Source organism: Talpa occidentalis, unplaced genomic scaffold (assembly GCF_014898055.3).
Source record: "Talpa occidentalis isolate TD23 unplaced genomic scaffold, MPIMG_talOcc4v2.1 talOcc4.18, whole genome shotgun sequence".
Lineage (NCBI taxonomy): Eukaryota > Metazoa > Chordata > Mammalia > Eulipotyphla > Talpidae > Talpa > Talpa occidentalis.
The window spans coordinates 502,036-528,596 of record NW_023601851.1 but is presented as its reverse complement, the minus strand read 5'-3'; the positions used below and the strand labels follow the sequence as shown (position 1 = coordinate 528,596).

Genomic DNA, 26,561 nt, shown 5'->3' with positions numbered 1-26,561 from the left:
TTGCAGCAACAAAGATGGAGTTGGAAAGGATCATGCTCAGCAAAATAAGCCGGAAAGAAAAAGGAAAGTACAGGATGGTCTCACTCATAGTAGGGATTTAGAAAACCTAAATAAAGGACCAGGAAAAAGACTAATTGCAATAAAGTAAAAATAAAAATCAACAAGCAACTATAGACCAGAGACACAATATAGTGGAGGGTGAGGGGAGGACAAGAGGGATTAGGGTCAGAAAAAGGGGGTGGGAATTATATGGAAAATATAACTGAAATGAAAATGCATGCATTATGCAAAAATGAAAAATGATGTAACAACTATATAAAATAAAAAAATTCATAAAAAATTGCATTTAATTACTCCACAAATTAGTCACATGAATTATTAAGCAAAACTCAAATATCCTAGGGTTTGCACATTATTCCACATTCCAAATTACCGATTCAGTTTGAAAGTTGTAAGTTGAAAACCTTAAACATTTTTATGGAAGTGAATAATGTGCAGTAATGCTCTCTGAAGCACCACAAGTTTACCTATAACCTACGTCTATTTTTTCCAATTAATAAGAAAAATATACAGCAATCATTTAGGTAATGATTATGTCTTAAAATGAATTGTTTTATATATATATATATACTTACAGAAAATGTTCTACAAAGTAATCACAGGCTGAGAATATATTAACTTATTTGTAATTAATTTAAAGTATTTTCTCTAGGTTTTTTTTTTTTTAAGATTTATTTATTTACACAAGCACTGGGGTACAAGACAGAGGCATGGGAGGGTGAGAGAGTTTACCAGAGACAGAAGGGGAGCAGAATAGGCAGAAGGACCAAAGTACACTGCTGAGGGGAGCAGCGGGCGAGACGGGAGGTCGTCCTTCCATGCGGGAATCTCCCTGGAGGGCCAGGAATCTAACTGGTGCTGCAGAAGCTGTGGACAGCTTCACAGCAGGGCACTCAACCCGCTGTGGTTATAGAAAGTGATTTGGTATTCTGAAACTAAAATTGAAAGAAACATAGAAAAAACACTTTGCTGCAAGAAAAAGGAAACTTGCTAAAAGGAAAATTGTTAATTAAAGTCTAATTTAGTTATGACCCAACTGAAAAAGTTAATTAATTCTGGATAGCAGAAAGTATAATACATCTCCATATGTTAACACATGAAATACAGAAGAAAATTGTATCAAAGAAAGGATACTAATATGAGTAAATTCTACATACCTTTGAATGTTTCTAGCCAAAATTATTGCCTGAAATCCAGGATGACTGATCCTTTAGTTTTCTTTCAAATATGATCTCAATTTATATTGGTTTTATATCTACAACAGCCAATCAAATTCCTCAAGAAAATGTGTTGTATATAGCTAAAATTTCTTATATCATGCAAGTTTAGCAACCTTCGTCAAGTTTAACATGGTATATTGTGATTAGTAACTATAGTCTTTCATTATGGGCAATAGTAAGTTTAACATACTAAAGTAGTTACAAAAGACTATTATTAAGTCAGTAAATTAGATAACTGCACATGCTGACATATTCAGAAATACGTTTAAGAACCTGTTGTATCATTGTGTCAGAGTTATAATTTCAAAATTCAACACTACTATTTTCTGCTTTCATTTAGGGTGTGTCATCAGATTCTTGTAGTTACCCCTTTATCAACATTGTCATATTGATCCAAGAAAGTGGTAAAATTTATCCTCCTTAACCCTACCCTGAAATCTTTCTGCCATCAAAGCAACCAAATTGTAAATTATACTACCAATACTTTATACTGATGATATGAAAAATATCGCACAACAGATAAAACATTTACATATATGTTTCTTATAAACGCATTCACACATATTCACACACCACCAGAAATATTGACAGGTCTACTCCATAATAACCATAAAAACAGCCTTTCTTAGAATTATGTTTATTTTTTCTCCCATGCATTCTAGACCAGTACTGCTTTTTTTTACACGGTAACCTAAATTTTTCTCCTTAGTTTCCAGAGTCTCTTACATGTGTACTTATTTGCAATATTCCCATTTTATTACCAGTCTCTGCTTTGCCCAAACAACAATCAAAGTCGTATTACTATTTAATAGAACCATGGCCAAAATATTTAACTCTCACTATTTTACCTCTCTATCTTGTTTTAAGAATGTTGGATTTCATAAAACTCATTAGATCAGTTAAGAGCTCAAATACAATTAAGCAATATTTACAAACTTTTTAATATTCATGCATTATCAGAGAGATGTGTTACATATTCAAGATAACAGTATGAAAAGTGACATCATAATGGCTGAGAGTTTAGGTTTAATAGAGTTCTGACAACAATTTCATCTTGGGTCTAGTTCTTCCAACAAGGTACTTAGCTAGTCTTGAGTCACAGTTTTGTCATTTAAAAATGGGGCTTATAATATAATCTGCATAATGAAATAGGGCTGTTGGGGTGCTATACCCACCGGAGGACAGTACTGAGGAGTGGGCAGGTCATTGTCTGTGGATTCTCACCTGCACACACAATTGTAAGGCCACTCAGTTTCAGGAAATGACAATGTGGTTTATTTAACAAACAGATGAAACAAAGAGTTTCTAAGATTACAACTGACCAGCTATCTCACCTTAGGTAATGCCCAACTTTCCAGAAGTTCCAAATAAAATCTTGCTCATTTAAGATGGTGCTGTCCTGCCAATGAGGCATATGGCAGCTTCAAACAGAGAGCAAGGATCCAACTCACTGCAGTTGAAGTGTTCACGGAGTCTGCTAAGATGATGCTGCAGCCCCAGCCCAGCCACACAGTCTGAAGATTGGGATGGACAGTACCAGACGCTGAAACAGATCACAGTGGAGGAAGCAGCATTGGGAGATGATGTCAGATGATCAGACACAGTGCTTTATCAGTGAGACACCAGACCCTCACCTAGGCCTTTGGGTCTCCTCCTACTCCCTCACAGCAGTAGGGCCGGAGACAGGTGCAGTCAATTTTACTCTTTCAGAGGATTTTGCTTTCTACTTAGGGTCCTGCTCCCTTCCAACAGTGCTGTTTTCACAGATTCCATATATTTGGCATGTCCTGGAGAGCCATTAGCCCAGAACATTTTACTAACCCTTTCATAAATCTCTGGGGTTGTGTTTCACCTCCTGGTGCATCATCTTGAGTACCATCTGTTATTGCAAGTACCATCTGCTGTTGCATGTTCTGTGGCACCCTTAGGGCAACCAGTGGCCCTGGAGTGAAAAAATATTCTGTCCCTTGTTTGCTAAGGAGATCATGACCAGGGTGTGGAATTGGACTTCTGTGTACAGGAAACTGTGTGCAGGTTTGCACTCAAAGGTTGTAGGAAGGCTTTCTGTTGTGGGCTTCCCATAGCCACAGTGAATGGCACAGTTTCTTGCTGATCCAAGCTACCTTAAAGATAAAACTGAATAGGTCATGCCAGTGTCCACTGAAAAGCCAATCAAACTCTCCCCCTTGTTAAGACTTACCGGGGATCCAAGCCGATTTCAGATCAAGGGGAATCCCGGGGCCCCCACGACTCCTCATTCTGGACTACCGGCATTACCTTTCTTTCCTCTCTCTTTGCCCCTTCAGGCCTTTTCCTGTATTCTGCCCTACAAAGATTTTCCAAGACCCCACCCTGTGGGGGTGTCATATGCTTACCTTTGCTTCTTCACTTTCTCATTCATGCTTCCCTTTCTCACTTACAGCCTCAACGTGGGACTCCTGTTCTTTCAGTGACCTTCTTCCGTACAATATGGTTCTTCCTTGGAGGTTCTCTCATCCTCCTGTGTCTCCTTGTCCCTTCTCTCTTCCTCCTGAATGCTGTCCTGTCTCCCTCCCTACAATACTGATACAGGTATACCATATGTTCCCTTCCCTCTCTTCCATTATAGAGCCTAAAGCTTATTTCCACCAGTTGGAAGGACTCATCTCTACAGCATCCTCTGTTTTGGTTTACTTCCTCCTTACATCTGGGGTACTGATATCTTATATCCGCGCAAAGAATGTCATGTTAGTCATCCAAGCATTTTCTGGAGCATCAAGATTCACGTTAGGGTAGGCACCATACATTTTCATAATACTTTCACAGAACTCTAGCAGATCCTCAACCTTTTGCTGAAGCTCTTTCCAAAGCACGTTGCTCAGAATTCCCTGCCCTGGTCCTACTAATAGGTGTCCTGACAGTGCCCTTGCCTGGCCCCCTCACTGGGGTCCCAGTAGGGTCTACAACTGGGACAGATTCCTCTGGTCTGGGTTTCCAGAGCCTCCTGGTGGAGATGATGAGCTTCTTCACTAGCCTTCCCTAAACCAACTCTCCAAATTAACATCAGATGCTAATTATGTATTTAACATAAATTGTATATCTTCCTAAGTAGGATGATGGAAGGCAAAAGTAGATGTAAATATATTTTTCGACCTTTTACTCCTGCTGGTAGGAAAGGAGAGTGGAAAAAGGCAATATAACCTAGAAGACTGATACTATTAATTAATACTCTCTGAGTGTTTATGAAGAAGGAACTGTGCTGCCTCTGGGAGTTTCCTTGGTCATATTACGTGTCCTACATGATATGAGGAAAAATCTTTCAGTTCCTATTCTAGGAGGAAAAGGAGTTCCGTGGAGACTCCACAGCCTCCCCATAAGAGGCATTTAAATCCACTAGTATATTCATGGCTATCAGGAAGTGTCAGTCCTCATTTTTCCAACCTCCACATTACCACTCAAGGTTATGAGATGGTAATTTATGTTTTTTTATGTCATCAAATATACCTCTGTCTTTCCAACTGCAATTCAATAAAATGCTCAATAAAAACAGAAGGCTCACCTCCTCTCAAACTAAAAAAGACATTATTTTCCAGAAGGAAAAATTTTAAATTAGAGCTTGTAAATGAGCACCAATTATGTGCCCAGAGATCCTGTCTATTGAAAATAGAATCTTCCCCAAAACAAAAGTCAATTTGATAACACCAGATCTTATTAGATTTGTGAAACCAAAACCTAAGGTGGAATAGATACAGAGACAAGGAAGAATTGGAAGGAAGAGGAGGACAAAGGCAAACAGAAAAGGAGGAGGAGGGGAAAAAAAGAAGCAGAAGAGATGAATAAGAGAGGAAGTAAGGAAGAGGAGAAGAGGAGGAGGAGGAGGAGGAAAAGCAATGCCACTCAAACTGAAAGTTGAACCCATGTCTATTCAAAATTACCCTAGGGCCTCCCTGGTGACACAAGGGGTTGGGTCACAACACTATGAAGTTGTCCGCAGCCACTGTAGCACAAAAAAAATTGATCCCCGGCTGGCCAGGGAGCAACCCACATGGTGCAGCAGACCTCTCCTGTCTCACCCGCTGCTCCCCTCAGCAGTGTATTTTAGTCAGTCTGCCTGTTCTGTTCCCGGCTGTCTCTGGGGAATCCTCTCACCCTCCATGCCTCTGGCCTGTGTCCTAGTTCTTCTATGCATAAATAAATAAAGCTTTTTAAAAAACAGTTACTCTAAATCAAATCCTGCCATATAGTTTGCAATTGTACTATGCTTATGGTGACAAATGCAATGACAAGATCTTGGTTGGTCAATCATATGTATCCAGGCCCACCCAGAAGTATCAAATTGAAACCATACAACCTTGGGAATAAAACGGTTGGTGGGTCCACACCATGCACTCATATTTGCAAGACATGACTCAGATTCTGAGTGTAACAACGGGGTTGTCCAAATCATAACTTTCTTATAAATTATGGTGCTGTCCTTCTGATGATAGACTGGAGTTGGTTATATGCTGGAAAGCAGACCCAAGAACAGTGGCAGCTGCAGGTATTCAAGGTGGCACTGCTGAGGCTGCACAATAGCAGCACCAGTTTGGAAGTTAGACCACACAATGCTGAAGGTAACAGGTTTTGTGGCCAGCAGTTTTTGCTTCTGGTCAGCAGGGGATATTAAAGATCAGGTAGCAGCAACAGCCAGTTCTTAGAGGCACCAGGCACAGGCACACTGGCAAGTCACCAGGAAATGTCTAGGCACTGGTCAAAGATGAGCTCTTACAGCCATTGGGTAGTGGCCAAGGTTGCCAGTCAGCAGAGAATGTTGAGGATCAGACAGTGGCATGCAGTTCTTAGATGTAATCACACACCCATGACACTGGTCAGCAGAAACTATTTGGGCAGCAGAAGCAATCCTGGTACTCTCTACGATTTTTAGGTTTTTATGTTTCCAGATGAATCATTTCATCCTCTCAGATCTCGTGATAAGCTCTCCTTAAGATTTAGCAGAATGGAATTGCCCAAACTCAACCACAGAGAAGTAGCCTTGTCCTTATGAGGTGCAATAAACCACCAACATTTCTTTGAAATTTTGAGGCATAAACCCCCTGGTATATCATTCTAGAGTGAGGATATTCTTGAAAGATGACATGCCAGAGAACAAATCCCATTAGTTTTGTGAATCTGTTGAGAATCTTTGATACTTGTTTAAGAAAGAGATGAAAGTTTCATTTTTTTTCCTTTTAGCAACAGTTGATTGATTGGTAATGAACACTGAACACCGAGATAGGAAAAGGCTATTATTAGCCTTTCTTACTAATTAATCAAACACACGGGGAGGCTGAAAATGGCAGTGTTTATCTTGACTTCTGTTTTGCTTTTGCTCCTTTCATCTCAGATTTGCCTGGTCCCATCTCTCCCTTTCATACGTTCTCAGCCCCAAGATGCCTTAGATTTATGGCAAGCCTCCATATCTCAGAGGTCCTTCTACCTAATTCTGTTAGATTGGGAATTTGCCAACAAGGGGATAGGTAATTTGAGTGATTTATTAGGAACAATATCTTTTCTTCTCCTCTCTAAATGTGCAATTCTATTAGAGTGCTTTCACAATATGAGTTTGCTTTGGCCTTGTGCACTTAGAGGATGGGGTCCCTTTTCAACATTCAAGTCTGGGACTCCAGGGGTATCCTTCAGTAGATTTTACCACTAGAGTCTGAACTTTATCAGTAGAACAAAATGTCATATTTTCTGAATTCCAGCGGGGTAATACGAACTCAGAGTTGTGTCTGTTATAAAATCCCAAAGTCACATCTTTGGGCTTTAGGTTTTCAACTGAGCAGGAGAGATTACTTCAAAGTTGCAAACTGTGTTTTGGCAACTCTGAAACTGAAGAATTCTGAAAGAACAAATTTGGAGATGAAAATATAATAAATGAAGAATGTCACTGAAATTTTTTTTTAAACATTTATTTATTTATTTATACAAGCACTGGGTACAGTCAGAAGCGCGAGAGGGTGAGAGAATTCACCAGAGCCAGAGCGGGGAGCAGAACAGGCAGAAGGACCGAAAGACACTGCTGAGGGGAGCAGCGGGCGGCAGGAGAGGTCTGCGCGCCATGCGGGACCCTCCTCTGGTGGCCGGGGAGCAGCCGGGGATCGAACCGGCGCTGCAGAGGCTGCGGGCAGCTTTGCAACCCAGCGCTCAACCGCTGCGCCACCGGGGAGGCCCTCATTGAAATTTTATTGGACACGTATTGAATCTGTATATTGCTTTTGGTAGGATGACCATTTTAATAATGTTAATTCTTCCAATCCATGAGCAGGGGATGTCTTTCTATTTCTTTGTGCCCTCTTCAATTTCTTTTAACAGTTTTTTTAATACTTTTCTTAGTATAGTTCCTTTACCTCTTTTGGTAGGTTTATTCCCAAGTATTTGATTTTTATTTTGTTTCAATAATAAAAATGATGGTTTTTTGGTTTCTTCTTCTTCAGATTTATTGTTTGTATATAGGAAGGCTACTGATTTTTGCGTATTGATTTTGTATCCTGCCACTTTACTAAGGTAACATGGATGGAGCTAGAAGGGATCGTGCTCAGTGAAATAAGTCAGAAAGAAAAAGAAAAATACTGGATAGTCTCACTCATAGCAAGAATTTAGAAAACCTAAATAAGGGAACCAGGAAAAAGCCTAAGTAATACAAAGTGAAAATTAAAATCAACAAGCAACTATAAATCAGAGGCACACTCCAGGGGTGGGGGTGACCGGCGGGGAGAGGAAGGACTTGTGTCAAAATAAGGGGGGGTTCAATTGTATGGGGAATATATAACCAAAATGAAAATGCATACGTTGTGCAAAAATGAAAAATGATGTAAGAATTATATAAAATAAAATATTTAAAAAAAAGAAAAGATAACAAATGCATTTAGGAGATATTCTAAATTACATTTTTCCCCATGTAAGACTTCTCAAAGATTCCTTTGTAATTGCTGAGTATGAACATTTAAGATGGGAATAACATACTGACTTTCTCAAACTTTAATTGATCATGGACAGTTTTGGAAATTCAGCAACAATGTAAACTAGTTTTTTATCTTTTTAATTTATTTATTTATACATATTTAACATCATTGTTCATTTTTGTGCAATGTTTGCTGCCTTCTTTCAGATATAATTGCTGTAAAATTCCCACCACGAATTCACCCGTGCACCATCACCATAGTCATTTGTGATCTTCCCTTCCCTGTTTTGATTCCTCTCCTTCCCTCTCCTGCAGCATGTCTCTTATGTATAGTTCCCTGTTAATTTGTTATTATTATTATTATTATTATTATTATTATTATTACTTCTGATGTCTTATTTGGTTCCTCTACATTCCTTCTACTCATGAAACCATTTGCCATTTTTCTTTTTTCTTCTGGCTTATTTCCCTGAGCGTAATTCCTTCCAGCTCCATCCATGTTGCTGCAAATGGCATGAGTTTATCTTATCACTGCTGAATAGTATTGCATTGTGTATACAAACCACATCTTCTTGATCCAGTTATCTGTTTTTGGGAATTTGGGTTGTTTCCATCTTACCAGTTGAAAGCAGAGTTGCCATAAACATAGGGGTGCAGGTTTCCTTTTGAATTAATATTATTGTATCCTTTGGGTAGATCCCTAGAAGCGGAATTTTTGGATCATATGGTAGCTCCTTTTTTATTAGTCTGAAGAACCTCCACACAGCTTTCCATCATGGTTGGACCTATTTGCACTACCACCAGTAGTATAAGAGTATTCCTTTTTCTCCATGTGTTCTCCAACATCTGTTGTTAGTTTTATAAGGTGGTATCTTCTTGTGGCTTTGATAAAACTAGACTTTTTAAAACTGATATACCATTGTTTATAAAAGTATATGAATTTCACAGTATCCCTTCATCTCTTAATAAATGTATAAACCTTACCATCTATATCACCGAAGTTCTCCACTATCAAATTGATCCCCTCTCCCTATTCCTCCATAATATCATGCCATTGAAGCAATGTGGATGGAGCAGAAAAGCCTGAAAATCATTTACCCTACACTCCTATATTTGCTTTCCTCATGGTGTTGGATAGTTCTCAAAGTGTTTCTTAATACTTTTTTCTCTGTACCTCTCTTTCCCTGTCTTTTATGATTCCCTCTATATCTGTATCTTCAAGAATACTATTTGTTCTTCCATTTATCTGCTCCATTTTCCCAGAAATCTTGAGCTCTCCAATTAATCTTTTAACAGCCACCAGTTCTTTTATTTTCTTATTTAAAGATTCATTCTCACTTTTCAGTTTCTTGATTATATTTATCATACCATTTTTCTCCTTTTATTCATTTTTTAGCTTTTCAAATTATGTTGACTCTGAATTCTTTATTTGTCAGGCAGAGGAATTCTTCAGTGACCATACTGTTGAGTTCTGGGGCTGATTTTCTTTTGGTAGTATGTGTTCCCCAGAGGGCTTTCTTGACCTTTTAAATTTCTCCTCCCCATCATTTCCTTGTGTATTTGTCCTATATGTAGGGCCAGTGTGCCAGTGGTGCCAGCAGGCATGATTTCTGGGTGATCTCTGGGCCATTTGTGCTGTGGGGTTTGTGCCAGGGGTTTCCCCAGCTTCCAACTGGGTGAGCATCTCTTGGTGCCCCTTGTCCCTCTTCAAAGTCACCCCGCCTTTGACTGGGGTGGGGCTGGGGTTTGTGATTACTCTGTTGATGTAGCACGCTGATGGCTGCTTGCCCTCTGTGTGTTCTTTGTCCTTCCCTGAGGTATGCCCTGTCACTCACAGGGCCGGGCAGCATCCAGCACAGTTGGGTGGATATTTGGACTCTGTCCAGGGTTCTTTTCATGGCATAGCTTCAAGGCAGAGCTCAAACAGATGCTAGGGCAGAAGGCCTGTTGTGGGGCTGCTCCCCAAGCCAGGGTGAGGCTCCTTGCCTGTGGACTATTCCCTCAGAGCCATTTTGTAAGGTCCAGCTATAAGTTACTAGTCCTGGTTTGTGTTTTACACTGTAGCTTAAAATACAATGTGAATAAGGCCAAGCCATGGGGCCAAATTCCAGGTCAATCAGCTACTAATCAGCAGGATGAGGGTGAATTGTCTTTGCCTCTGTGGGGTAGCCAACCACAGCACCATCCCTGGGGCCTGCAAATTACCTTTTCACCATGACTAGGGAGGCAGGTGAGCCAGGTGAGCCATTCTTAGCCAGGAAGAGTATACTAGAATGTTGGGCAGCCCACCGTCTGTGGCAAGCTATTTGGTCCTCAACCCAAGTCTATCATGTAGATGACAGCTTTTTTAAGATGAAAAGGTAATGCTTTTGAGCCCTCTACCCACTTTACCACCTACCCCATCTCCTCCTCTGCCTGTCTTTGGGGGTCTCCAATTATCCTACATTAGCATTGCCCATGTGATTATCATGAAACAGTTACCCTCAAGATGCTCCAAATAAAAGAAGATGCTTCTTTGTTCAAATAAATTTGGGAAAGGCTATGCACACTGTTCTGGTTTCAGAACTTCATCCTGCATACACTAATCCAAGATTGGGAGGAATCCTATTCAATTTTAATCCAATTTTATTCAATCCATTTGCCTGGTAAACCCTCTACTGGAGAGCACATTTAGCACATTTCTGAAGACCCTCTTAGCTATGCTGTGTCAACATCCAAAAACTCTACAGACCTGGTTGTACTGTGTCTTCAGTTTCCAGTTGGTCTCTGGAGATAATGGGCTTGCACAAGTATCCATTATCTCTTCAAGATTGCAGCTCTCCACATCTAACCTGCCCCCCAACGCACTCCAGGCAGATGCTGGGTGTGCCACCTCAGGATGTCTACAGGGAACACCAGCCTTGTTGGCATACTTGTAATTACTGGGAATTCACTATCAGTCTGTCTCTCCCCTTCCTTGCAGTGTTGTCCTTGTCCCTGCCATGGACACACTGACTTCCTCTGTTCCTTGGACTTTGAGCTCACTCTCCCTGAAACTTGTTCCCAGTCTCACCCCCCGCTTCCTGCAACCTCTGCCCTAGACTCCTTTCAAAGATCTTATTAGCTCAAATCTTACCTCCAGCACAGCTTCTTTTCATCACTTCTTCCTAGTAGTGGCACCACCCTCCCCAGAGTCCTTCTTACCAGTTTTCCTTCTTTCTCCTATCTTAATTTGAGATTTTATACTTATTCAGAACTGAGTATATTGGATCAATGTTGATTCCCCAAAACCAGCAGCCCCATGTGCCTCAGAGCACAGAGCCTGTGCCAGGGGAGGTGTTTGATTAGTAGTTGTTGCACGAATGCATTTTGAGTGCTGAGAAGGGGTCCCCAGGTCCTTATGGGGATGAAGAGGGGCCAAATCTATACCATACAGAGATTACCAGGTCGCCCTGGGCTTCTGGCTCTCTGAAGTGGCAATCTGGCCACCACGCTGCTTCTCTCTCCAACCCAACAGGAAGCAGCACACGTCAGAGACCATCTCAAAATATCTGTTTGTGATCGATGAAATAACAATCTCCATTATATGGATTTGTACACTGCCGGAGACTAGCTCCAGTGAACAGGTTTGAGAGAAAAATCCGATTGAACCTAGGAAATTATCAAGAAATGATAGACTCAAGAAGAGTTTAAAAGAAGTGGGACCCAGGCGACACAAGGACTCTCATTCTTGCTCAAGACTCCCTAGTGCCCAGTGCAACTTGTTTTTATTGGTACAAACAGCTACCCCCACCTTGGGTTAGTAACTAGATAATGAAGTATTCTCTTAGCATTTGGCCTTGCCAGGCACACATTCACTGCCAAGGTTCTGTGCCATCAGGTATTCTGTTTCTTTTTCTAATCTAGTTTGTCCCCCAGACATAGCTTTACAGACACAAGAAAGAATATCCCAGTCTGTACAGCCATGACCTTGATGTCTTCTTTTGTGTCAGCAATGAAGGCCTTAGGGATGTCCAACATCTCCCCATTTTTTGTTTTTTAACACAGTCATGACAGTATTAGAGGCAGCATTCAGTTGCTTACTCTCCCACATGCTTCTTCCTTTGTTTTTGTAGAAGAATATACAAAGCAACAGATATGCAAAAATAAGGATTAGTACAATTAATATTAAGATAATTCCCAAAGGTTTTATATAATTCAATGGATTTAAATTGGTTAACCCCCCTATCGCTGAGTTTATAACATCTTCCCCTCCCCCTACGGATAAATGTTTAGCAAATGTAGACTGTATATCTTGTTGTAAGCATTACAATAGTTCCGAAGTATTTACATTTCCCTGTAAATGTAGCTTGATATGCTCCCAAGAAACATTAGTATGATTATATACAAGTGAAGTCACACTGATTGAAGCATAATTCCAATCACAAGGCAAAGACAATGGGGTTTGCACAATTTCCGGTTGATCTCCTAGTCATTATACTGCTTGTAAATTTGCAATTTCACTTAAATTTGTAAAATTGCAAATGTGCAATTTCACTTAAAATTTCCTTATTTAGTTGGCATTTGAATGTTCCAGAATTTACTGGAATTTTCATGCCAATTTTGCACAAAATGAGTAGTCTCTATAGTCTGATGTAAAACAACACCAGTTGCAGCACTGGTTAATATCATAACAAATCCAATTATCAGTAACAATTGTGCCCAGGAACCACTTGGTTCTATGTAATAATTTTTGCAAGACTTAATGTACAGCATATATTACAGAGGTTTATTACCATTCTCTATGCATCTTAGTTGGTAACCAGATAGGCTTTCTGGTGTGTAAAATATAAACACTTTGGCTTGTTTGATCAATATGTATACTGGAATTTAAACACAAACAATTTCCCTTGTTGCTATAACACGTTATCAATATCTGTCCCCCTACCAAGGAAGAAAACATAAGGAGGTTTAGCACAGGTTTGAACAAACCTAGTACTCTCTCTTTAGTGAAGGTTAAACTATATCTTTGATTGTGGATGTGTTTGCCTGCACAACCTTGTACTGTCCATCCATTCACATGTTTTAATGCTAATTGTATTTTCCAGATTAAAGGCTGGCCTATGGTGCCTTCCAGCAGAGAATGGGGTGCAACTATCCCAATCCCTTTCCAGTGTATTAGCAGGTCTGTGCTGGTACTAATGACCTTGCCACTTGCAGTGGATTTCCATTCCAATCCAGATGTCCGAGGTCATCCCATGCTGCCCCTTTGGGGCTCACATCAATGACTCTTCCATAGGAAGTATTAAGTAACACATGCCTCAAAACTTATACACACTTCTTAGTGAATCCAGGACTCTCCTAACATTGTTGACTGACTGCTTGTACCTGGGTAGGTCAGAAAAGGAATAATTTAGCTTTTGAGAATAATTAAAGGTATATCCTGACAATAAATATAACTTCACATGACTTTTGTTAATAGTAGTGCTATTTGGTTTTGCTGCCAGCCTTTCCTGGTAAATCAATTTATCACACGTTTACAATATTCCATACATATTAGCAATTCCCCATATCCAGTTGTTAAGTTTATTTCTCTACCTTGTTCTTCCCGGTGTGTTAGGGTCTTGGGCTCCCAATGTTCAGGGAGCCACTCAGTATCATTAGTAAAAAGAAGTGGGGACTCATCCTTCCAGCTCACTGTCTGCAACAGTGGAGACTAGGAACATAGCCCCAATAAAAATATTCTGCACCAATTGCCCCCACAATGGCCATCATGGCTAAAAACAAAGTCACAGAATTTTGAGGTTTCCCCATACTGGCCACCAGACTCTCAGTTTGTTGCACCAGCTTCTTTGGTTGTCCCCCCGTCGGAGGATCTGCTTTCTTGGTGTTTCAGGTGGGCTTGGTCACTGCTTTCAGGCTCAAGCTGTTCATCTCTTGAGTCAGAGACCTGAAGTTGAATTTCCCCCTCTTTTGTTTTTAAACCACAGATCCCAGGGTATAGTCTTAGAAAATAGTTTTTTTCCAGGGTTTTAGTGTATGATAGACAATAGCAATCTGTCATTAGTATCGTCCAGGAATGTCTACTATGACATTCCTTTATTACTGGAAAATAGTTAGGTCATGCCAAAAAAAAGCATCAGGAGGTATTAGCCAAAACAAAACAGAAATATACTAAATTACAGGAAAAAAGAAGAAAACCAAAAAAATCTGAAAATTGGTTTGACTTATTTAAAAACAAATCCAAATATCAGAGTAACAACTGTGATCCCAATTTTATACAACAGTATGGCAAAATATTTCCACACTTAATCTACTTTCAGACCAATTTACCTATTTTTGCATAAAATCACAGGGCAGAATAACTAAATAGCAGCTTTAGCTGGCCTTGTTGGACACTCCATATAGGATCAGAGCGAACTCTTGACATCCAATCCATGTAGGCTTCAAGAACAAAGTTGGTCTCCTCAAACTCCACTTGGGCTTTCCTCTTCTTGAGGGTACCAGGACTTTTTCATTTGCCAGGTTGTCCAGTCCTGCCATGGAGGCAACTTCCTCCCCTTCCATGGGGTTATCTAGAGCCTACAGACAAAGCAGCGGGTTCTCCTCTTCTTGGTTCAGCCCTGTTTCATCTTCCTGGAAGATTCCATTCAAAGCCACACAATAACACTCATGCCCATTTTTTTTTTTTAGTTAAAGCAGACAAAATCCCTATGGAGTTATGCAAAAATAGACTCTGCCATTAATAGTAAAAATTGCTACTACTATTTTTCATATTATGTTGGTACTCAGGGGAGAGAAAATACAAATTCAAGTTTCCTCTGCTGGGGAAAAAAATGCAATATTGCGCAGATCCTGGTCAGTCAAAACAAAACTTTGTTCAATCAGAACAAAATGCAAAAGAAATACCACTATTATGTCAAACAAAACTTTGTAAAAATCAGGTTATGCAGTCCTTTTTAGGAAATTTTTACTGTCAAAAAATTCCATCAGTTGGAATCTATTGAGGCCTTTTCTCCTTATTTTCTGAAGAAACAATTTCTGCAGGCATCAAACCATTGGAGTGTACAATGTTGCAGGCAATAATCACCATTAACAATTTACATACATATCAAGTACTGAAAGATTCTATTTTATAAAATCAACGTTTACATTTTTGTATATGCCAAAGTTTCACCATTTTCCCAAGTGACAAGGCTTCCATTCTAGTGTAATTTTACCAGGTAAATCAAATAGGACAAATCTATCTAAGCCTCTCCCAGGAAGAAAGGGAGAAAGATTGTGAAGTATCTCAGGGGCTCAGGATTCACCGCGGTGGTGAGCGAACGGCTCCGGGCACCATTAGAGAACAACAGAGACCCCTGGAGGAAACCCGCACACAGCCCCAGGCCAGCTGACAGATGGCCCCTGAGGGGCGAGAGGGGAGCTGAGAAGCTCACCCAAGATGCCGGCCAGTCCCAGCAACACAGTGTCCCAATGCATACGACAAATTAGAAAACAGACAGTAGGGAGTAGAAGAACCACATGCAACCTAACAACTCCTCAGGAAAAAAAGCACACCACAAAAAGAAAACCACGCCCCAGATTGCAAAGACAGTAACTTGGAAGAACTTCTGAGCCTTCCAGAAAGAAAATTTAAAATTGCTGTGATTAAAAAACTGACAGAACTCATAAAGGAAAACAATGATAAGGGAAAAATAATCAACAATCAGAAGAATGAAATTGAGTCCCTAAAGAGGGAAAACAATGGTCAGAAGAATGAAATTGAGTCCCTAAAGAGGGAAGCAAAAGAACGCAGGAGATTAAAAGAATAATGGAGGAACTAAAGAACTCTGGGAAAAGCAATGAAAGCAGAATAGATGAAATGGGAGAACAAATAAGTACTCTTGAAGACACAGAAATAAAAAGAACCAAAACAGAAAAGGAAAGAGAAGTACGAAGGAAAAAGAATGAAGAAAGACTTCGGGAACTATCTGACTCCATGAGGAAAGGAAATATAAGAGTTATAGGAATTCCAGAAGGAGAGGAGAGAGATGTAGGGATGGAGAAAATATTCAAAGACATAATTGAAGAGAACTTGCCAAATGTGAAGAAGGAGCTGAAAATTGATATGCAAGAAGCAAGAAGAACACCAAACTTCCACGACGAAAGGAAAAATACAGCAAGACACATAATAGTAAAGCTCCCAAGAATCCAGGACAAGGAAAAAATAATGAAGCTGACAAGAGAGAAGAAACAGATAACATTCAAAGGAAAACCAATCAGGCTGACATCAGACTTCTCTGAAGAAACACTACGGGCAAGGAGAGAGTGGAGGGACATAGTCAACAGACTCCAAGAAAACAGATGCCAACCAAGAATACTCTATCCCGCAAAGCTCTCCTTCCTCTATGAAGAAAGAATAAGGACCTTCCCAGACAAACAGAAACTCTGGAATTTCATTACGACTAAAGCCCCACTCCAAAAAATACTACAAGGAATCCTAAAGCCAGAACCTCAGAGGGACGAATAACAATGAAAGAAGGCCAAAAAAAAAATAGTTATTAAAAGAATAAATAAATAAAATCAAAGGAAAGACAAACAATGGCAAATACAGATGCTAACATATCAAGATTAACTCTAAATGTGAATGGACTAAACTCTTCAATAAAAAGACACAGAGTTGCAGCATGGATTAAGAAACAAAACCCAACCTTTTGCTGTCTCCAGGAAACACATTTAGCTACAAAAGATAAAAATAGACTCAAAGTTAAAGGTTGGAAAACAATCCTACAAGCAAATGGACCAAAAAAGAAAGCAGGAACAGCTATACTTATATCAGATAAAACAGACTTCAAACTCAAAAAAATAAAAAGAGACCCCAATGGTCACTACATTTTAATCAAGGGGACAATACTTCAAGAAGAAATAACACTCATTAACATATACTCACCAAAATGAAGGAGCACCAAAATATATCAGACAACTGTTGTCATCTCTGAAAACAGACATCAGAGAAAACACATACGTAGTGGGAGACTTCAACACACCACTATCAACAATGAATAGATCAACAAGACAAAAAATAAGCAAAGAAACTAAAGCTCTAAATAAGGACCTAGAGCTCTTGGGCTTAACAGACATCTATAGAACACTAAACCCCCAAAAAACGGAGTACACGTTTTTCTCAAGCACACATGGAGCATTCTCCAGGATCGATCACATACTGGGGCACAAGACAAACATCAACAGATACACCAAGATTGAAATCATACCAACCATCTTTTCTGACCATGAAGGCATCAAACTAGAAATAAACCATAAAAAGAAGGCAACGAACTTTCCTACCTCATGGAGATTAAAAACCACACTACTGGAAGACCACTGGACTAATGAGGAGATCAAAGAAATTAAAAAATTCTTTGAATTGAATGACAAGGAGGACACAAATATCCTAAATGTAGCAAAAGCAGTAATAAGAGGAAAATATATAGCAATAGAAGCTCACATCAAGAAACAAGAAAGAACTCAAAGAATCAACTTAATCTCAAAGCTCAAAGATCTAGAAAAAGAACAACAACAAAAAAACCCTAAAACCAGTAGAAGAAAAGAAATAATGAAAACCAAAGCAGAAATAAATGAAATTGAAACTAAAAAAAAAACAATACAAAAGATCAATGAAACCAAGAGCTGGTTCTTCGAAAAAATCAATAAAATAGACAAACCCCAGCCAGGCTCACAAAGGAAAAAAGGGAGAAAGCACAAATAAACAGGATCAGAAATGAAAGAGGAGAAATCACTACGGATACAGCAGAAATAAAAAGAATAATCAGTAACTACTATGAAGAGTTGTATGGAAACAAGTTCAACAATCTAGAGGAGATGGACAAATTCCTACAACTCTACAATCACCCAAAGCTAGATAAAGAAGAAATAGAACAGCTAAACAGACAATTACAAGCAGCGAAATTGAAATGGTAATCAAAAACCTCCCCAAAAACAAAAACCCAGGACCTGATGGATTTATAAATGAATTCTACCATACATTCAGAGATGAATTGGTGCCTATCCTTCACAAACTCTTCCAAAAAATTGAGAAGGAAGAGACAATACCAAACACGTTCTATGAAGCCAACATTACACTAATACCAAAACCGAACAAGGACAACACAAAAAAAGAAAACTACAGGCCAATCTCCCTAATGAACACTGATACAAAAATCCTCAACAAAATTTTAGCTATCAGAATCCAACAATGTATCCATAAGATAATTCACCACGACCAAGTAGGATTCATTCCAGGGACACAAGGATGGTTCAACATCCGAAAATCAATCAACGTTATCCAACACATCAACAAAAAGAAATATAAAAACATGATAATATAAAATATAAAAATATGATATAAAAATATGATAATATCAATAGATGCTGAGAAAGCTTTCGACAAAGTGCAACACCCATTCATGATAAAAGCCCTTGAAATTCTCGGGATACAAGGAACATACCTCAACATCATAAAGGCCATCTATGACAAGCCAAAAGCCAGTATCATTCTCACTGGTGAAAAGCTGAAAGCAATTCCATTAAGATCTGGAACAAGACAAGGATGTCCACTCTCACCACTGCTCTTCAATATAATACTGGAAGTCCTAGCCAGAGCAATAAGACAAGAGAAAGACATCCAAGGAATCCAAATAGGAAAAGAAGAAGTCAAACTATCACTATTTTCAGATGATATGATAATATACATAGAGAACCCCAAAAACTCCACAGAAAAACTAATTCAACTCATCAATCAGTTCAGTAAAGTGGCAGGATACAAAATCAACACACAAAAGTCAGTAGCCTTCCTATACACAAACAATAAATCTGAAGAAGAAGAAATAAAAAAAAAATCCCTTTTATTATCGAAACAAAAAAAATCAAATATTTGGGAATAAATCTAACAAAAGAGGTAAAGGATCTATACAACGAAAACTATAAAACACTGTTAAAAGAAATAGAAGAAGACACAAAGAAATGGAAAGACATCCCCTGCTCATGGATTGGAAGAATAAACATTATTAAAATGGCCATTCTACCAAAAGCAATATACCGATTCAATGCTATTCCAATCAAAATCTCAATGGCATTCTTCAAAGAAATAGAACAATTATTCATGAAATTCATATGGAATCACAAAAAACCCCAAATTGCCAAAGCTCTCCTGAAAAAGAAAGAAGGGAATGGAGGCATCACACTCCCAGACTTCAAACTATACTACAAAGCCATAATCATCAAAACTGCATGGTATTGGAACAAGAACAGACACACAGACCAATGGAATCGAATAAAAAATCCAGAAATAAACCCACAGATTTATGGTAACTAATCTTTGACAAAGGAACAAAGACTATGCATTGGAGCAAAGAAAGTTTGTTCAATAAATGGTGCTGGGATAACTGGGTCACTACATGCAAAAGAATGAAGCTTGACCACTACCTCACACCATACACAAAAATCAACTCAAAATGGATTAAAGAACTAGACATAAGACCTGAAACCATAAAATATATAGAAGGAAATATAGGCAAAACACTACGTGATTTGCATATCAAAGACATCTTTACAGACACATCACCGAAAGCAGTGATATTGAAGGCAAAGATAAACAGCTGGGACTACATCAAATTAAAGAGCTTCTGCACAGCAAAAGAGACAATAACAAAAACAAAGAGAAACCCCACTGACTGGGAGAACATTTTTGCACCCAACACTAATGATAAAGAACTGATCACAAAAATCTGCAAAGAGCTGATGACACTCAACAACAACAAAGAAAATAACCCAGTCAAAAAATGGGCAGAAGAGCTAAAAAGAAACTTCTCTGAAACAGAAATGCAAATGGCCAACAGGCATATGAAAAAATGTTCAACATCACTTGTAATCAGGGAAATGCAAATCAAAACTACCATGAGATACCATCTTACACCAGTGAGAATGGCACATATTAAAAAAACTAGCAACAACAAGTGTTGGTGAGGGTGTGGAGAAAAAGGAACTCTTCTACACTGTTGGTGGGAGTGCAAACTGGTCCAACCACTGTGGAGAGCTGTGTGGAGATTTCTTGACCTACTAAACATAGAGCTTCCATATGATCCAGCAATTCCACTCCTAGGTATTTACCCAAAGGACACAGAAACTTCAGTTCCAAAGAACACCTGCACCCCTATGTTTATAGCAGCACTTTTGACAATAGCTAAGCTTTGGAAACAACCCAAATGCCCAAAAATAGATGACTGGATCAAGAAGATGTGGTGCATATACACCATGGAATATTACTCAGCATTCAAAAAAGATAAACACATGCAATTTGCAGCAACATGGATGGCGCTGGAAGGGATCATGCTCAGCGAAATAAGCCAGAAAGAAAAAGAAAAATACCAGATGGTCTCACTCATAGCAGGAATCTAGAAAACCCAAATAAGGGACCAGAAAAATGAATAACTATAAGAAAGCGAAAATCAAAATCAACAAAAAACTATGAACCAGAGACACTTTTTGAGGGGTGAGGGGCGGGACGGGAGGGATTGGGGTCAGAATGGGGGGGTTGCAATTGTATGGGGAATATAAAAATAAAATTTATTATTTAAAAAAAATTAATAGATAAAAAACTAAGCCCTATACTAAAACTCATTATTTCAGCTAGACAATTACCTAGGACAGCCGATAGCTGCCGGTACACTCCTATCAGCTAAAGCCTAAGCATCAAAGACTCTTCTATTCATATGGCCTATAGCCAGAGACCAGCTGCTTTCTGGTTATCAGCCAGCAGAAACTTCTTAATACAGTTAACTTCATTTAAAAACTTTCCTAAGAAATTTCTAAAAAGAGAAAAAGAAGGACTTACTATAATTGTTGTCCTGCGTTGCTTGTCAGGCATGTTCATGTATAATAAATTCCTTCCTATTGTCAGGCAGGCCAAATTTACTGTGTTTAATTTTTAAGCAGGTATTTCTTTTTGCCATTTACTTACAGTATTCTATGCATATAATTTATTGCCTGATGTACTTTCTGAGAAGTTTTTCACTTATATGACCAAGAACAAAAAACAAAGGGATGTTTAATCTTCAGCCCCATGGTGTGAGGCACAAGGAATCTTCAGCCCCAGGGTGTGAGGCTCTTTAAAAGTCTTAGGCCTCACTGTGTGAGGCCCTTTTTCTTCAGCCCCATGGTGTGAGGCCCTTTTCTTAGCTGCTTGCCAGTGTCTTATCTGGCTGGGGCAGCAAGGACCCCCGCAGCCGTGTCCCCTTTCTGTCTAGAAGGACGAAGGCAGCCTCTTGACCCTGACTCTGCATCTGTCACCTTAATAGCTTGTCCCTGGAAACCTGTGCTTCCCCAAGCCTGCACCACAGGGCACAAAGAATCACACCCTCAGTGGTTCAGTGATTTGCACCTACCCTGTCTGCCCTGGACACTGAGGCTAGAGAATCACAATGTCCTCGTGCCTCTACACCCGAGCCGAGGGCTGTGGCAACTGTACGTCTGCGTGCTGACATCAGCTGTTCCTGGCCCTCTCCAGAGATCTCTGCCTGCCTTTCCCTGGCCTGCCGTGCACCCCACCCCCAGGTTAAGCTCCCCATGGGTGAGGAGGTGCATCTCAGGGAGTCACCTTAGCTCCCCATGTCACCTAGCTGGGACACAGCACAGTGATTGGAAGTGCCCACCTAGTGAGAGCCCTGGCCAGTTATGACTGGTGCCTCCAGAGACCCCAGAATCAAAATGCCAATGGATTGGAGCAGGTCTGTCATGGCACAGGTCTGCAGCTCAGCAAGGTGAGGCAACATCGGTCATGCAGGTGGGATGTGAGCCCAACTCACCTCCAAAGGGCTTGAACCTTGTGACATTCCAGTGTCACTAACCATTCCTGCACCTGCTCCAAAATGACTGACTGACTGTGACTTTGTGAAGAGGGTTAACATTCAGCCTCTGCAGGCAAGAGGGGAAACAGCCCCATCTTCTGGACGGCTCCAACGTAGTGTCCTGACCTGCAGGTGGTGCCAGGAGACTCCACCCTTGAGAGGTGATTGGGCCCCAAGGGTAGAGCCCCCAGGGTAAAGTACCAGCTCTCAGAAGGGACCCCAGACAACCACTATCTCTCTCCCTGTTGTCTGGTGGAGGACACAGCAAGAAGCCAGCCATGTGCACGCAGGAAGAGGCCCTTGCCAGAACCCAAGTGGGGGCACCGCAGTTTTGGGCTTCCAGCCTCCCACACTGTGAAAATTAGCCTCTGTGGCCTAAGCGCCCAGTCTGAGGTCCTTTTGGCAAAGCTGAATTTATCGCTAGGGAAAAGAGGCTAAGTTTGGAGGGAGGTCCCCCTTTGCCTCACAGCCTCACATGCTGGGCATCTCCCTAGTGAACACAGATCGTCAGCCACAAGAGAACTGTCTGACATACCCCAAAGTCCTGCCCACTGCACACACAGTTCTCCCGACACGGCAGTAAGTACAGCGTGGGAGGGAGGGGCGCCTGCCCTGGCCAGCCAGTGCTGGGGCATAAAGGCCGCAACAGGGCCCAGAAGGAGGCAGATGGCCCCCACAGCTATCGCTTCATCCCCCTTGCAACTCAACATGGTACTTCCAGCCGCTACACAAGATGCAGCCCACAGGTTCAGTTACGGTGACTTGGCCCTGAAAGGCAATTTGAAGCCACTTATTTTCCCATAAAGGGATGACCATATAAAATATTAACTCGTGGGCCTCCCTGGTGGCACAAGGGGTTAAGCACTGCACTATGAAGCAATCCGAAGCCTCTGCAGCATGAGTTTGATCCCTGGCCTGCCAAAGAGCAACCCGCATGGCGAAGCAGACCTCTCCTGTTTCGCCCGCTGCTCCCCTCAGCAGGGTCTTTGGGTCAGTCTGCCTGTTCTATTCCCCACTCTGTCTCTGGTGAATCCTCTCAAGCCACATTCTGGCCTGTACCCCAGCGCTTGTATGCATAAATAAATAAATCTAAAAAAAATATATTAACTAGTTGTGGAGACTTTTCCTCTTGCGACCGTATTTACAGTTATAGTTAAATGCCTCCAGCTCTTTTATGTCAATGTATGGGCAGAGGGGTCAAGTGTTCACAGTGGTCTGCCCAGGGAAGGCAGCCAACAGGAGTACCAAAGGTAACATGACGGTGTCATGAGAAATTTTGACCCATGCTGCAGGAGGCCTTGTTGCTCCAGCCAGATAGGATACTGACAAGCATCAAAGGATGTCCACTCTCACCACTGCTCTTCAATATAATACTGGAAGTCCTAGCCAGACAAGAGAAACACATAAGACAATAAGACAAGAGAAACACATCCAAGGAATCCAAATAGGAAAAGAAGAAGTCAAACTATCACTATTTGCAGATGATATGATAATATACATAGAGAACCCCAAAAACTCCACAGAAAAACTATGTAAGATTATATGACTATAATATGACTAAAAGGTTTTTATTAAAATAGTATAAACCCACTGCAGTGGGCTGGTGGGGGCTGCCCTTGATCTCAGCAAGCAACTGCCTGGACTTTTTCTCCAGTGTTGGGATCACTGGCAGATCTCTACTGCCTTCCTGCTGTGGGGGACTGAACTTTTATATTGTCCACCTTAAAAAATTATTTTGGTTCATTCTACAAAAAAAGTTCCATTTCCCTGTGTTTCTCTGATTTTAAAGTCTAAATTGTCTTAGGCAAAAACTGTTGAGTTACTTTTGACTTGCTAACAAGCTATACAAAATACTTATTGGTTGAATAAAAGCTTTTAAATTTACTTATTGAAACTGTAAAAGGTTAAGTTTCTTGTTAAAACTAACTAACCTGGTAAAATATAAAGTGATAATATAGACATTTTTGAGCTAAATTCTAAACCTCAGTATCTTCACACATATTGGTAAAATAACTATATTTTAAAATATATACACATGGCCAAAAATTTATATGTATATCAAGAAATCTCTGTGTCTGTTTGTGTCTGTCTTTGTGTTTTTGTTTTGTTTTGTTTTTTACCTCCGGAGGACTAATAATAAATGGCGCCTATATAAATTCTCATAAAAACAAATTTTGACATCATCTTCCAAAATTTTTAATATGCAAAAACTAGTTCAAATTTTATGATATAATTCAAAACATATATGCCTTAAAGTTATGTTAAATATTAATAATCTACTTTGTGTAAATGTATCTTTAAAGTATTTTTCTTTCCTTGACTAAAAACGTATATATATGCATATATGTATGTATATGTAAAAATTTTTTTGTCATATTAACTTTACTAAGTGCAACTAAGCTATACTGTTTTTAAGTCAATTTTAGTAATCTGCTATGTTTAGAGTAACATTTTGGGGTTGTGAACACACAAAGCACCTCCTTATGTTCTGGACTACTGAAAAAAAAAAAAAACACCATCATGATTTGTTAAAAGTTTCAGTAATGGGGCCTCCCCGGTGGCGCAGCGGTTGAGCGCTGGGTTGCGAAGCTGCCCGTGGCCTCTGCGGCGCCGGTTCGATCCCCGGCTGCTCCCCGGCCACTGGAGGAGGGTCCCACATGGCGCGCAGACCTCTCCTGCCGCCCGCTGCTCCCCTCAGCAGTGTACTTCAGTCCTTCTGCCTGTTCTGCTCCCCGCTCTGGCTCTGGTGAATTCTCTCACCCTCCCGCACTTCTGACTGTACCCAGTGCCTGTATAAACAAACAAACAAACAAACAAACAAACAAATAAATAAATAAAACATGCCTCTATAAAAAAAAAATAAAAAAAAATTAAAAAAAAAACAAAACAAAATTTGTGTAAAAAAAAAAAAAAGTTTCAGTAATGTCTAAAAAAAAGAAAAAGAAAATTGATGACTAATGGTTAATTAAAAAAAAGGTAAAAAAAAGTAGTTTTGTCTTAAAATTAAAATGTCTGGTTGTGCCAAAATGTAAAAAAATAAAAAAAAACCCTAAAATTAAGGGTATATAGTAAGTTGTAAAAGGTTTAAGGAAAGTAAATATTATTTGCCTTGATTTATAAAACCTGCAAATAATGGGTTTAAAGAAAAACAATGATATGTGTTGGAAATTTGGCTGTATTACATTATTTGATCAATTTATTCATTTAATGAAAAAAAGACTAATTAATACTAAATCTTGCTTTCGTGTGGCCACACAGGCCATTTCACTAAAAGTTATCAACATTGTGGTGCTGGACTAAACCGGTGCCTTCATGAAAATTTTGTGTTGTTGTTTCTGTTGTTTTTCTGATATTTATGACAAAGCTTCCCAGAAATCTAAATTCAAGTTCAAATCTGGTAGCCTGTCATTTGGCTGATGCAAGGAAATTTTGTGGAACCTCATTAGAGCTCCTGAGACACTCCACAAGGTTTCTCCCTTTCCTCTGGGAAAGGTGTTAGATGAATTTGTTCTATTTGGTAAAACTGAAAGGAAAGCACTGTCATTTGGGATAATAATAAAACTTTGGCATGTACAGAAATGTTAACACTGGTTTTCTAAAATGTGTATAAAACCTCTCAGTACCTGATATGTATACAAATTGTCAGTGGTAATTGTCACCTTGTAATATTGTATACTTCGGATGTTTATTATTTATTGTTTATTGATTGTTATTACAAAAATTGTTTCTGGTAAAATAGGGGAAAAAGAGACCTCAATGGATTCCTATTGATAAAACTGTTGAGAGTAAATAACTTTCCTACAAAGGACTGAATATACCTGATATTTTCTAAGTTTTTTTTTTTTTTTTTGACATAATACTGGTAATTTTTTTTTTTTGCATTTTGTTCTGAATCCACAAAGTTTTCTTATTTTGGTGACCATGATCTGCAGCAAAGTTGCAATTCTTTTTTCCAGCAAAGCTAACTTGTGTTTGCATTTTCTCTCCCCTTAATACCAACACAGCATAAAAATAATGGTAGTAATCTTTTACTACTTATCTCAGAGTCTGTTTTTGCATAACTTCCATAGGGATTTTGTCTGCTTAAACAAAAAAAAAAAAAATTGGACATGAGTTTCATTGTGTGGCTTTGTGTGGAGTTCTTTCAAAAGTTAAAACAGAGCTGAACCAAGAAGAGGAAAACCTGTTTGCTTTGTTCGTAGGGTTCCAGAAACCTCCAAAAAAGGTGAGGAAGCTTGCCTCCATTGGCAGGACTGGATAACCCAGCCAACAAAAAGTCCCTGGTACCCTCATTGAAAGAAAAGCCCAGGTGAAGTCTGATGAGACCAACTTTGTTCCTAAAGCCTACATGGACCGGATGCCAACAGTTTGCTCTGATCGTATATGGAGTGTTCCAACAAAGCCAGCTAAAATTGCTGTTTAGTTATCCTGCCCTGTGATTGTATGCAAAAATAGGTAATACGGTTTAAAAGTAGATTTAGTTTACAAACTTTTGCTATGCTGTTAAAGTTTGGAATC

At 39.6% G+C, this 26,561-nt stretch overlaps 1 protein-coding gene across 2 annotated transcripts in view; it reads right to left on the bottom strand.

The window, feature by feature from the left end:
* The window catches only part of LOC119250756 (amelogenin, X isoform-like), a 43,563-nt gene that overhangs the window by 6,349 nt on the left and 10,653 nt on the right, over positions 1 to 26,561 (bottom strand). The window contains exon 2 of one of the 2 annotated variants that reach the window (XM_037518375.2): positions 2,615 to 2,823. The exons of the other annotated variant lie outside the window; for it this stretch is intronic. The gene's annotated coding sequence lies outside the window, so the exon portion shown is untranslated. The remainder of the gene's footprint in view (positions 1 to 2,614; positions 2,824 to 26,561) is intronic. 2 annotated transcript variants of the gene reach the window in all.